Here is a 12,500-nt window from a genome sequence, read left to right as displayed (position 1 = left end):
TTCTGCGCTGGCCGCCGCGGCCTTCCTACTCGTCGCGGCTTATCGCACCGTGTGCCCGTACTGCCGCGACGGTTCGGTATAGGCTCGACGTTCGAGCGTCATCCATTTTCAGGGCTGATTGATTCGGCAGGTGAGTTGTTACACACTCCTTAGCGGTTTCCGACTTCCATGGCCACCGTCCTGCTGTCTATATCAACCAACACCTTTTGTGGTCTCTCATGAACGTCCCTGCATCGGACGCCTTAACCGAACGTTCGGTTCATCCCGCATCGCCAGTCCTGCTTACCAAGAGTGGCCCACTTGGCACTCGCATTCACGTGCCGAGACTCCAATTGAGTGAGTCCGGCTTCTTACCAATTTAAAGTTTGAGAATAGGTTGAGGTCGTTTCGTCCCCAAGGCCTCTAATCATTCGCTTTACCAGATAAAACTGCGACTAAGCGCCAGCTATCCTGAGGGAAACTTCGGAAGGAACCAGCTACTAGATGGTTCGATTAGTCTTTCGCCCCTATGCCCAAATTCGACGATCGATTTGCACGTCAGAACCGCTACGGCCCTCCACCAGAGTTTCCTCTGGCTTCAGCCTGTTCAGGCATAGTTCACCATCTTTCGGGTCCCAACAAGCACGCTCTTGCTCGACCCCTAGGACGCGGCCTATGGGATCGGCCGGCGATGCGCCTAATGAAAGGATCTCGCCTCGTTTGCCTTCACTGTGCTTTCGGGTTTCGTACTGCCCAACACCTCGCGCGCGTGTTAGACTCCTTGGTCCGTGTTTCAAGACGGGTCGGAGACGTGGCCAGCTTAAGCCGCAGACCCCTGGCGTCTGAGCGCTAACGCGAAGAAGGCCTTGTACAAACTCTAGAGACTGCGAGCAGTTTCCAAAGCCGTATTCCAGCGATCAACACGCAGCCTGTCCGAAGACCGACGCGGAATCTCTCCTCGGTCGCCGAGCCGAAGCTAATCGAACGCCTATAACACTCTTCCGAAGAAGAGCTACCTTGCGAACGACCAAAGTCAGCCCAGCAACCGGTCGCGGCCCTCGCCGAACGCTAGTGCAGCGCCGCGACGCCAGCGCAACCGTAAGAGTCTCCGAAGATCACTCAAACAGTAGGACAGCTCTCGCAGCGCCTGAAAACGTCCGGCGACTCGATGGGCGCCTCCGTTTGCCTCCAAGCGGTTTCACGTACTCTTTAACTCTCTCTTCAAAGTGCTTTTCAACTTTCCCTCACGGTACTTGTTCGCTATCGGTCTCGAGCCAGTATTTAGCCTTAGATGGAGTTTACCACCCGCTTAGGGCTGCATTTCCAAACAACCCGACTCCGGGAAAACCGCTAGGACGAATTACGACCGCCGCCAAGGGCCTAACACCCGCTCTGGGAAAAGGCCTCGATCAGAAGAACGTGGGCAGTCGTTGGTTCGCCGCATGCTGAATTCCATACGCTACATTTCCTCGCCCTCCAAAAAGGCTCGGATTTAGCGCTGGGCTTATCCCGCTTCACTCGCCGTTACTAGGGGAATCCTTGTTAGTTTCTTTTCCTCCGCTTAGTGATATGCTTAAGTTCAGCGGGTCGTCCCGCCCGATCTCAGGTCAAAAGTGATGTACTACAAAAGTACATGCGCTTTGTACGTCGGCCTTTTGAAGTCACTTAACTTATTCTCGAGCACCTACCGTCGTTGCTACCTCACCCGAGGCCAGCAGGCTGCTCACGCTTCAGCTGTGAAATCGCCAGACCAGCTGTCTTTGACGACACGCTCCTTAATTAAGAAACGAGTCGCAGGCACTTTCAAACTAATGAAAGGATCGGTGTGTTAAAGACCCTGAGACGGACGTGGCCCCAGGATTACCCGAGGCCGCAATACGCGTTCAGAATATCGATGCTCAATGTGTCCTGCAATTCACATTACTTCTCGGAGCTAGCTCCGTCCTTCATCGACGCTCGAGCCGAGTGATCCACCGCTAAGAGATCTCTCGTGTTAATCAATCTCAATGCAACCAAAAAATCGTGTTCAAAAAGAAGCGGCCGCGCCAGCACTTGCGTGCTGAATTATTACTCCCGCTGTCAGAAAGCAACGCGACCGAACTATAACAGTTACAGGGCTCGGTCCCTTCGAAGAAGAGACGTCGCTTGAAATCAAATTTCGATTCGTTAATGATCCTTCCGCAGGTTCACCTACGGAAACCTTGTTACGACTTTTACTTCCTCTAAATGATCAAGTTCGATCGTCTTTTCGAACACCGGCGAGTGCGTTGCCGCACGTACCAGGCTCAATCGGAGGACCTCACTAAACCATTCAATCGGTAGTAGCGACGGGCGGTGTGTACAAAGGGCAGGGACGTAATCAACGCAAGCTAATGACTCGCGCTTACTGGGAATTCCTCGTTCAAGGGAAACAATTGCAAGTCCCTATCCCTAGCACGACCGGGGTTCAACGGATTACCCGGACCTTTCGGCCTAGGGAACACACGATGATCCGGTCAGTGTAGCGCGCGTGCGGCCCCGAACATCTAAGGGCATCACAGACCTGTTATTGCTCAATCTCGTGTGGCTAAACGCCACTAGTCCCTCTAAGAAGTTGTCTCCGACCCAATGGGTCGAGCAGCTATTTAGCAAGTAAGAGTCTCGTTCGTTATCGGAATTAACCAGACAAATCGCTCCACCAACTAAGAACGGCCATGCACCACCACCCACAGAATCAAGAAAGAGCTCTCAATCTGTCAATCCTCGCTGTGTCCGGGCCGGGTGAGATTTCCCGTGTTGAGTCAAATTAAGCCGCAGGCTCCACTCCTGGTGGTGCCCTTCCGTCAATTCCTTTAAGTTTCAGCTTTGCAACCATACTTCCCCCGGAACCCAAAGACTTTGGTTTCCCGGAAGCTGCCGGACAGTTCTTAAGTTCGACACTGCCCGATCGCTAGTCGGCATCGTTTAAGGTCAGAACTAGGACGGTATCTGATCGTCTTCGAACCTCTGACTTTCGCTCTTGATTAAAGAAAACATTCTTGGCAAATGCTTTCGCAGTCGTTCGTCTTGCGCCGATCCAAGAATTTCACCTCTAACGGCACAGTACGGATGCCCCCGTCCGTTCCTATTAATCATTACCTCGTGCTCCGAAAACCAACAAAATAGAACCGAGGTCCTATTCCATTATTCCATGCAACATTATACAAGCGTAAAGCCTGCTTTGAACACTCTAATTTTTTCAAGGTAAACTTGCCGGACCACCGCAACACTCAGTTAAGAGCACCGCGAAGGCACCGACCAACAAGAACAACAAGGCCAGTGCTAGCCTTTCGACCGACCAACCTCGCCGTCCCTATATCCAACTACGAGCTTTTCAACCGCAACAACTTAAATATACACTTTTGGAGCTGGAATTACCGCGGCTGCTGGCACCAGACTTGCCCTCCAATGGATACTCGTTAAAAAGTTTAAAGTGTACTCATTCCAATTGCAGGACCTCGTACGAGGTCTGCATTGTTATTTTTCGTCACTACCTCCCCGAGCCGGGAATGGGTAATTTGCGCGCCTGCTGCCTTCCTTGGATGTGGTAGCCGTTTCTCAGGCTCCCTCTCCGGAATCGAACCCTGATTCTCCGTCACCCGTTACAACCTCGGTAGGCCGATACCGTACCGACGATAGTTGATAGGGCAGTTGCTTTAATGAGATGTCGCCAGCACTAGGCCGTGCGATCCGCAAGCTTATCCAGAGTCACCATTGTAACGACCCGAAAGCCGGTTAGTTTTGGTCTGATAAATGCGCGCCTCACGTCAGTTCGGCGCTTTACGCATGTATTAGCTCTAGAATTGCCACAGTTATCCATGTAAAAGCGTACAATCAAATGAACCATAACTGATTTAATGAGCCATTCGCAGTTTCACTGTACGTGAGCTCGTACTTACACTTGCATGGCTTAATCTTTGAGACAAGCATATGACTACTGGCAGGATCAACCAGATAACTATCCGAGGGCGTTTAAACCCGTTGCTCGACTGAGCGTTTTTACTGTATAAATACAGACCTTTTCTATCACTCGGCTTAAAAGCCTTGCGAACGTTACTGAAAGTCGGCGCCGGCCTTTTGCTGTTTAAAGCGCCAGCCCGCGTCGACTGCAGCATGCAGCTATACAACTGACTGTTCTTTCTCCCGACCAACCGTTTGCCTTCTGCCGGTTAACTCGTCAGCAGCAACACGCCATCTGTCTGCTGCAGTTACCCGCCTCGAGCCGTGCCTGCCTGCGTCGGCTACTCGTCTCGACGACTTCGCAAAGCTATAAGCCTACCGCCGCTGGACGCTTGTAGTTTTTCATACGCTGCTCCAATGCGTTTACATAGCACGTTCGCCGCCGCTGCAATAGCCGCGCCTCGGGTGCTAAACAGTAATGCTTTAAGCCCGCTTTCTCGTCAAGTCGACCGAACGCACAAACACGTCTCTCTCACTAGTGTAAAGTAATGCATACGTGTATGATGCTCAAATGTTGCTGTTGAACTTTTTTTGCCGATTTTTTCCGATTTTTTTCAATTTCTTTGTTTCTTTTCGATTATTTTAATGTTTTAAGCTTATTTATGCTACGTTTAAATGTTTTAATACTTTTTTATACTTTATTTAATATGTTTAAAAGAAATAAATAAAAAAAAATATGTATAAACTACTTTTTTTAATGTTTTAAATATATATATATTTATTATAAATAAACTTTATTTGTATTATTTTTTATTTAAGCGTACTTTTTAAATCTTTATATTTGTTTTATCGTTTTAAGCACATTGCGATAAATATAATAAACAAAAAATTGAATAAAAATAATAATAATAAAAAAAAAAAAAAAAAAAACATAAGCTTATTTTATATTTTTATTTTATTTTTATTTAAACTTACTTTTCAAACCTTAATACTCGTTTTATTTTTTTAAGCAGATTGCGATAAATATAATAAACAAACAATTAAATGAAAATAAAATAAAAAAATCAAACATAAGCTTATTTTATATGTTACATTTTATCTTTATTTAAACTTACTTTTTAAACCTTTATAGTTGTTTTATTTTTTAAGCACATCGCGATAGATATAATAAACAAACAATGAAATAAAAATAATAATAATAATAATAATAATAATAATAAAAAATCATAAGCTTATTTTGTATGTTTCATTTTATTTTATTTAAAACTTACAATTTAAACCTTTGTATTTGTTCTATTCTTTTAAGCACATCGCGATAAATATAATAAGCAAACAATTTAATAAAAGTAAAATAAAAAAATCAAACATAAGCTTATTTTATATGTTTCATTTTATCTTTATTTAAACTTACTTTTTAAACCTTTATAGTTGTTTTATTTTTTAAGCACATCGCGATAGATATAATAAACAAACAATGAAATAAAAATAATAATAATAATAATAATAATAATAAAAAATCATAAGCTTATTTTGTATGTTTCATTTTATTTTTATTTAAACTTACTTTTTTAACCTTTATAGTTGTTTTATTTTTTAAGCACATGGCGATAGATATAATAAACAAACAATAAAATAAAAATAATAATAATAATAATAATAATAATAAAAAATCATAAGCTTATTTTGTATGTTTCATTTTATTTTTATTTAAACTTACTTTTTTAACCTTTATAGTTGTTTTATTTTTTAAGCACATGGCGATAAATATAATAAGCAAACAATTAAATAAAAATAATAACAAATAAATAAAACAATACGGCTAAACTATAAAAAGAAAACTAAATAACTGATAAATACTTGTAAAACATTATTTGAAAAATGTATTTTGAAACACAACACGATTGATTTATAAATAATAATATATTTTTAATTTGTGTAGTTCATTTAAAGTAGTCTCCCTTTTTGCTTCTGGTTTTATTAGAGTTATATATAACAATAAATGGTGTAGTTTATTTAAAGTAGTCTCCCTTTTTGCTTCTGGTTTAATTAAAATTATATAACACATACTATAGTAAGTTAAATAAACTATAGTAACTTTATAAAACTACTTTACAAAATACATTTGTATAATTTAATAACTTTAAAATAACTATCAAGAATAAAATAGAATAGCTTTAAGTTTAGTATACAATTGGTATGTAAATTGTGTAGTTTATTGAAAGTAGTCTCCTTATTTGCTTCTGGTTTTACTTGAGTTACATAACGTTAAATAAACATACTTAATAAACGTAACCATCAATACTGTCATTTTAATAAAACTAAGTACAAATACATTGAATTAACATAGAACTTTAAAAAGCCTTCGCTAGTATCTGTTGGTAACAGTAAATAACCTATTATGACTCACAATACAGGAGTGCGAAATTTATTTTTCATTTGATTTTTCAGGTATTTATTTATTTGTGGAAATAAACTTTTTTATTACATTAGAAACTAATTGAATTTTTCCTATAACTATACCTATTATTATATTTAGTATGCTTAAAAGTAATAAAATGACACGTCGCGATTATATAATAAACAAACAATCAAACAAACAAAGAAAAAAAAAAAAAAAAAAACTATTTTTTTAAACTTATATTTCAACTATATGTCTTATTTTATTTTCATTTAAACTTACTTTAAACCTCTGTATTTGTTATATATATATTTCAACACAATACGATTAAACTATAAGACAAACAACAAAATAAAATAATCACATTAATAAATACACTAAGCAAATAGCTAGAATAAATATAAATAGTTCAATATATACAATATATTTCTTCCATTTTTAAGTTACTTGTTAAACATATTTATTTAAAAATGTTTCTTTAGAATATAAAACTAACAGTTCTACAAATAAAGAAATTAAAAAGCCAATACACATAACACTAACTTTTCATAAATTAGATATGCAAATATGAACAAAATAGTAACTAAATTCTAAAGCTTTTGTAAACTGTGAACTTATAAACTTATAATAATAATTGCATATTCACCATTCACAATAGCTTTTTATTTAGTACACAACTGGTCTGTAAATTGTGTAGTTTATTGAAAGTATAATCCCGTTTTGCTTCTGGTTTAAATAAAGTTATACAACACATACTAAAGTAAATTAAATAAAGTAATTCACTACTATCGTATTAAATAAAACCAATTTACAAAATACATTAATTTAAATTAAAGTGAACTTTGAACTTATAATAATAATTGCATATTCACTATTCAGAATTTCTTTAAATTTAGTACACAACTGGTCTGTAAATTGTGTTGGTTCTATTCAAGTACTCTCCTTGTTTGTTTTGTTTTAGTTGTATTTATTTTTAGATACTAGCACATTCAATACACATAATAAAGTAAACCAAATAAACTCTATTAATTTAAACTAAGTACAAATACATTAAGTTAATACAAAACTTTAAAAAGCTTTTGCTAGTATCTGTTGGTAACAGTAAATAACTTATTATGACTCACAATACAAAAGTGCAAAATTTATTTTCGTTTGATTTTTCAAGTAGCCACGCTTTTATTTGTTTTTGGACAAAAAGACTTTAAAGTTTTAGTATAAAAGACTAGTTGTATTAATTTTAACTCAGAAAATTGTACTCTACAAGATGGTGCCATTATTTTTTCGATATCTCAAACTGGTCAAACCACTTTTTTAGCGCTCTAATTGGTTTAAACAGCAAATAAGCAAACAGCAAATAACGTTATCTGATTGGCTAAGGTTTTTGTTTGCTAATAACTAGAATTTTCTTTTCTTTTAAGCGTTAAAGAAATGTAAATAAACGAGTAATAAGTATAAATAGGTCAGAAAGAAAAATAGTACAAAAAAGATGAATTCAAAAAGCAAAGGCCTACGGCACGTGGTATTCCCAAGCGGTCACCCATCTAAGTACTAACCACGCCCGACACTGCTTAACTTCCCAGATCGGACGAGATGGGGTGTACTCAGTGTGGTATGGTCGTAGGCGTTTGAAGGCGTTTACAAGCCTTTATAAACCCTTCGGTTTATTTAAAAAACCTATTTGCACTTGATTTACAATCAATTTGATATTTTAAAATTATTCCTTATAAAATTTTAACCTGAATTAACTTTTTTTTTGTTTTTTTAATCAACAGTTACTCCCAAACTGTACTAAAACTGTATTGTAACTGTACAAAAGTGTTTGTTTAAATAATTGTTATCTATAAATTACCTAAGACCAGGAAAAGTAGAAGTAAAGTTTATTGAATTATTAAATAAATAAAATAAAATCGTAAAATAAAATAATACAATATGTTTACAATTTGTCATTGATCTATCCATTTATGTTATTGCATTACAAATACAAACATTGCATACATTCAAGAGTATTATTCATCAATCTTTTCAATATAATAAGTTTTAAATTTATATTTATTTTTAAATAATTCCTGACATTTTAGATTACCTGAGATTTTTTTTTAATTAAATTAATTTTAGTAATTAAATACTTGACGTTCTATTTTGTTTAATTTGATAACTCAACCATGTTTATTTTTTTTACTAATTTAAAAGAACTATTAAACTAAAAGACATTACATACAGCTTCTAAAAGTTTTAAACACCTTAAAAAATATTATTATTTTAAAGATATATTAAAGAACTAAACAGATATTACTCCTAAAAAATCTTGTTAATAATATATAAAAAGTACTCAAAGTCAGACTCGGAAATATATATACTGTTGTATATCTTACTTGAAGTTCACTGTAATTGACACTGTATAACAAAATTATAAAAATCAACCTATTTATATAGCAAAATATTTCTTTATCTTTGTCGTGGCGCGGTGGGTCAGTGGTCTTATCAGCTGACTCATAAGCAGAAGGTTGTAAGATCGAATCCCGCTAGTCGTCACGAAACACCACTATCGTTCAATGTTCGGGCTTCAAATTCTTTGAGATTATACTGTACTATTTATCTATCTAACTAATCTATCTAACAAATGTTGTTCAATCTAGGTTGTGGGTACTTGGGTCGAGTAATGCCTTTGACTTACAATCTGTTGTGGATTGACAATATTCCTCTATCTATCATTAAACAAATCTATCTAATAAATGTTGTTCAATCTAGGTTGTGGGTACTTGGGTCGAGTAATGCCTTTGACCTACAATCTGTTGTTGATTGTCAACATTCCTCTATCTATCAATAATGATTATATTCAATAATAAATGTTGATTAATTCAGTTGTAAGAAAACCAGTGCGCTGGTTAGGTTGGGTAAGGCCTTCGACTTACAATCTTGGGGATTATCAACGTTCATCACAAGTACAGTAACGATCTCATTGAATTTCCAGTTGGAACATAGGATTGTAGTGGTGGCCTACTTTGTAGGTTTTTTGCCTAGTTTGTTTTTTGCCTAGTAGTGTTTGCCTAGTTTGACAAACTATAGTATATATATTGTATAACTTTACTTGTATTATTTTTTATTTAAATTACTACTTATTATTAAAGAATTAAATTTTTTTAGAAAAAAAAACTATGTATTTTAACTAATGCTTATATTATATGTTTTGTTTTATTTTTATTCAAACTTACTTTAAACCTCTGTATTTTTTATACAATACGATTAAACTATATAACAGAAAAATAATTAAATAATCAAACTATTGAATAAGCAGTTAATTAGTGTGTTTTTTTATGCTTCTTTCATTTTTAACTTACTTGTTAACCATATTTCTTTTATTAAAGTATAAAACTAACAGTTACTAAAATAAAATAATCATAAAGTCAATACACAAAACACTAACTTTTTATAATTTAAATATGCAAACATGAATATAGTTATGAATCTATTATTTATTCAAATAGAATTATTCAAAGCTTATAATTATAAAGCTTTTGTATAATGTTTCAATTACAGTGAACTTTAAGTAAGATAAGTTTTTTTTTTTGTAATAACTACAAAATTGGTATTTTAGTTTATTATTAGTAACTAAATACTTATATTTATTATATTTAAAAAAAAACATCTATACTAACTCTAATTTCAAAGCATATTAAATACAAATTTTACCAACTAAATATTTATTTTTATTTTAATTATTATAACTTTCAAACATAAGCTTGTATACCTTATATACCTATATACCTCATATAGTAGGCTTGACATAACATAACATTATTTAATTCTTTTTGTTTGAAATAAACTCATTTAGTTATTAGTAAATTACAACATAAATGTTTATAACAATATAACTAAGATTTAGCTTTTGAGTTAGTAAACTTTGATAGTTTTCTTTTAATAGTTTAATAATCTTTATTTAAGTTCAAGCAAAATTGCTATATATTTAATACACATACAAAAGTAAACTAAGTAAACGTAATTCAATAGTTTCTATTAAGTAAAAGTAATTACAAATACATTAAGTTAATACAAAACTTTAAAAAGCTTTTGCTAGTATCTGTTGGTAACAGTAAATAACTTATTATGACTCACAATACAAAAGTGCAAAATTTATTTTCGTTTGATTTTTCAAGTAGCCACGCTTTTATTTGTTTTTGGACAAAAAAACTTTTAAGTTTTAGTATAAAAGACTAATTGTATTAATTTTAACTCAGAAAATTGTACTCTACAAGATGGTGCCATTATTTTTTCGATATCTCAAACTGGTCAAACCACTTTTTTAGCGCTCTAATTGGTTTAAACAGCAAATAACGTTATCTGATTGGCTTACGTTTTTATTTGCTAATAACTAGAATTTACTTTTCTTTTAAGCGTTAAAGAAATGTAAATAAACGAGTAATAAGTATAAATAGGTCAGAAAGAAAAATAGTACAAAAAAGATGAATTCAAAAAGCAAAAGCCTACGGCACGTGGTATTCCCAAGCGGTCACCCATCTAAGTACTAACCACGCCCGACACTGCTTAACTTCCCAGATCGGACGAGATGGGGTGTGCTCAGTGTGGTATGGTCGTAGGCGTTTGAAAGCGTTTACAAGCCTTTATAAACCCTTCGGTTTGTTTAAAAAACCTATTTGCACTTGATTTACAATCAATTTGATATTTTAAAATTAATCCTTATAAAATTTTAACTTGATGTAAGTATTTTTTTTATTAAAACCTTTTTTTTTGGTGTTTTAATTACAATTACTCCCTGTAACTTTATTTAAGACTTTGTTTAAAAGATTGTTAACTATATTCTATATTAAATACTATGATTAGAAGTAAAGTTTATTAAGTGATTAAACTAAATAAAAAACAATGTTAAAATAAACATGTTGTGTTTAGTTTGTTTTACTATTTCTCATTGTTCTATTTATAGATGGTTTTGTTTTACTTCAAGAATATTTATAGTTAGTTTCTAAAGAATATCTCATACTACATCAGATTTTACGATTAACTTAATTTTAGGTAATAAAATATTTGACGTTTAATTTAATAACTCATCTATGTTTATGTTATAAAATAATAGTATCTAATACACATACATTATAATATAATAATATGTATAACTAGTTGTTTTACTTTAAAATGAATAATTAAGTGGAAGAATTAAAAGAACTCACATTTTTGAAGAGAGCGTGGAAAACCAGAATAGTCTTTTAAAACATTTATTAAATTATCGATAAATATAGAATACAATAGAATTAAACATATAAACGTAACTGTGGTTGCTTAGAAACTGAACAAGAAAATTTTTAATAAAAATATAAAATAGTTATTATATAGAATTAAAATAAAATAAAAGTAATATAAATTATATTTTTAAACTAAATAACAATTCACGAGCAATATTAGCGCATATCAGAGTATGAGTTTATAATAAAGGAATTGCTTCCTTGATGTTGATACTTACCTTATTCAAATAGAATACATTTTCAGCAATCAGGCTTGTGTTTATCTTAGCGCGCGTAACACAACGTTTGTGGGTTTTGGCACACTTTTGTCGATAGTGGGCGCCCCGCCTTTTAAGTACAGAAATTTCGGGAATTTTCGATTTTCGGAATTCTGACTCGACAGATCGTTTTTGTTTGGTCCAGAGACCCCGTAAAAAATTTTTCAGCCCATTTGAAGCATGATGAAAAAATGTTATTTCGACCCCCTTTTTTTAGGGGTTACGGGGACATCAACCCATTTTTTGGGAATAAAAAACTCCTAGAAAAGGACCACTTTTCTTCTTTTTTCGAATTTCGACTTTTTATTTTTTTGGAAAATTTTTCTATTTTCTTTGTTTGTTCTATTATAATGTCGAAAATATTTTTTTTGAGCTTCGCAACGCATAAGGACTAACGTAAGGTAAGTTTTAAAAGATTTTTTTTTTCGATAATTTTTTCTATATTTTTTGTTTGGTCCATTACAAAGTCGAAAATATTTTTTTACGGCTTCTAAACGCGTGTAGATTAACCGTAGGTAGGTTATTTCGAAATTTAAATCTTTCAATATTAATAATTTTTTAGTAAATTGTTCGATTATGAGGTTTTTATGGCTCTTTCAGCACCCAATAAGTACATTAGAAAATAAAACATGAAATAAAAACATCAACTAAAATGAAAATAACATATTCTGTGAAAAAACCTACGAAAATTCT

General features: G+C 33.8%; 4 non-coding genes and 1 pseudogene across 4 annotated transcripts; all 5 read right to left on the bottom strand.

The window, feature by feature from the left end:
* The window catches only part of LOC145847853 (large subunit ribosomal RNA), a pseudogene marked incomplete at its 3' end in the record, with an annotated part of 2,841 nt that extends 1,252 nt beyond the window's left edge, over positions 1 to 1,589 (bottom strand).
* Positions 1,590 to 1,811: 222 nt separating this feature from the next.
* Positions 1,812 to 1,964, bottom strand: LOC145847841 (5.8S ribosomal RNA). The gene has a single exon (XR_014371545.1). It is a non-coding gene; the product is annotated as a 5.8S ribosomal RNA (ribosomal RNA).
* Positions 1,965 to 2,146: 182 nt separating this feature from the next.
* On the bottom strand, positions 2,147 to 3,954 carry LOC145847848 (small subunit ribosomal RNA). Its single transcript, XR_014371551.1, has one exon. It is a non-coding gene; the product is annotated as a small subunit ribosomal RNA (ribosomal RNA).
* A 3,845-nt stretch (positions 3,955 to 7,799) lies between these two features.
* LOC145847850 (5S ribosomal RNA) lies at positions 7,800 to 7,918 on the bottom strand. Its single transcript, XR_014371553.1, has one exon. It is a non-coding gene; the product is annotated as a 5S ribosomal RNA (ribosomal RNA).
* A 2,855-nt stretch (positions 7,919 to 10,773) lies between these two features.
* LOC145847855 (5S ribosomal RNA) lies at positions 10,774 to 10,892 on the bottom strand. Its single transcript, XR_014371557.1, has one exon. It is a non-coding gene; the product is annotated as a 5S ribosomal RNA (ribosomal RNA).
* Between the last annotated feature and the right edge of the window lie 1,608 nt (positions 10,893 to 12,500).

The sequence above is a fragment of the Thalia democratica genome, unplaced genomic scaffold (assembly GCF_965202585.1).
Source record: "Thalia democratica unplaced genomic scaffold, ktThaDemo2.hap1.1 HAP1_SCAFFOLD_1133, whole genome shotgun sequence".
NCBI classification, from domain to species: Eukaryota; Metazoa; Chordata; class Thaliacea; order Salpida; family Salpidae; genus Thalia; species Thalia democratica.
Note: the sequence above shows the minus strand (reverse complement) of the source record. Positions and strands in the feature narration are given on the sequence as shown.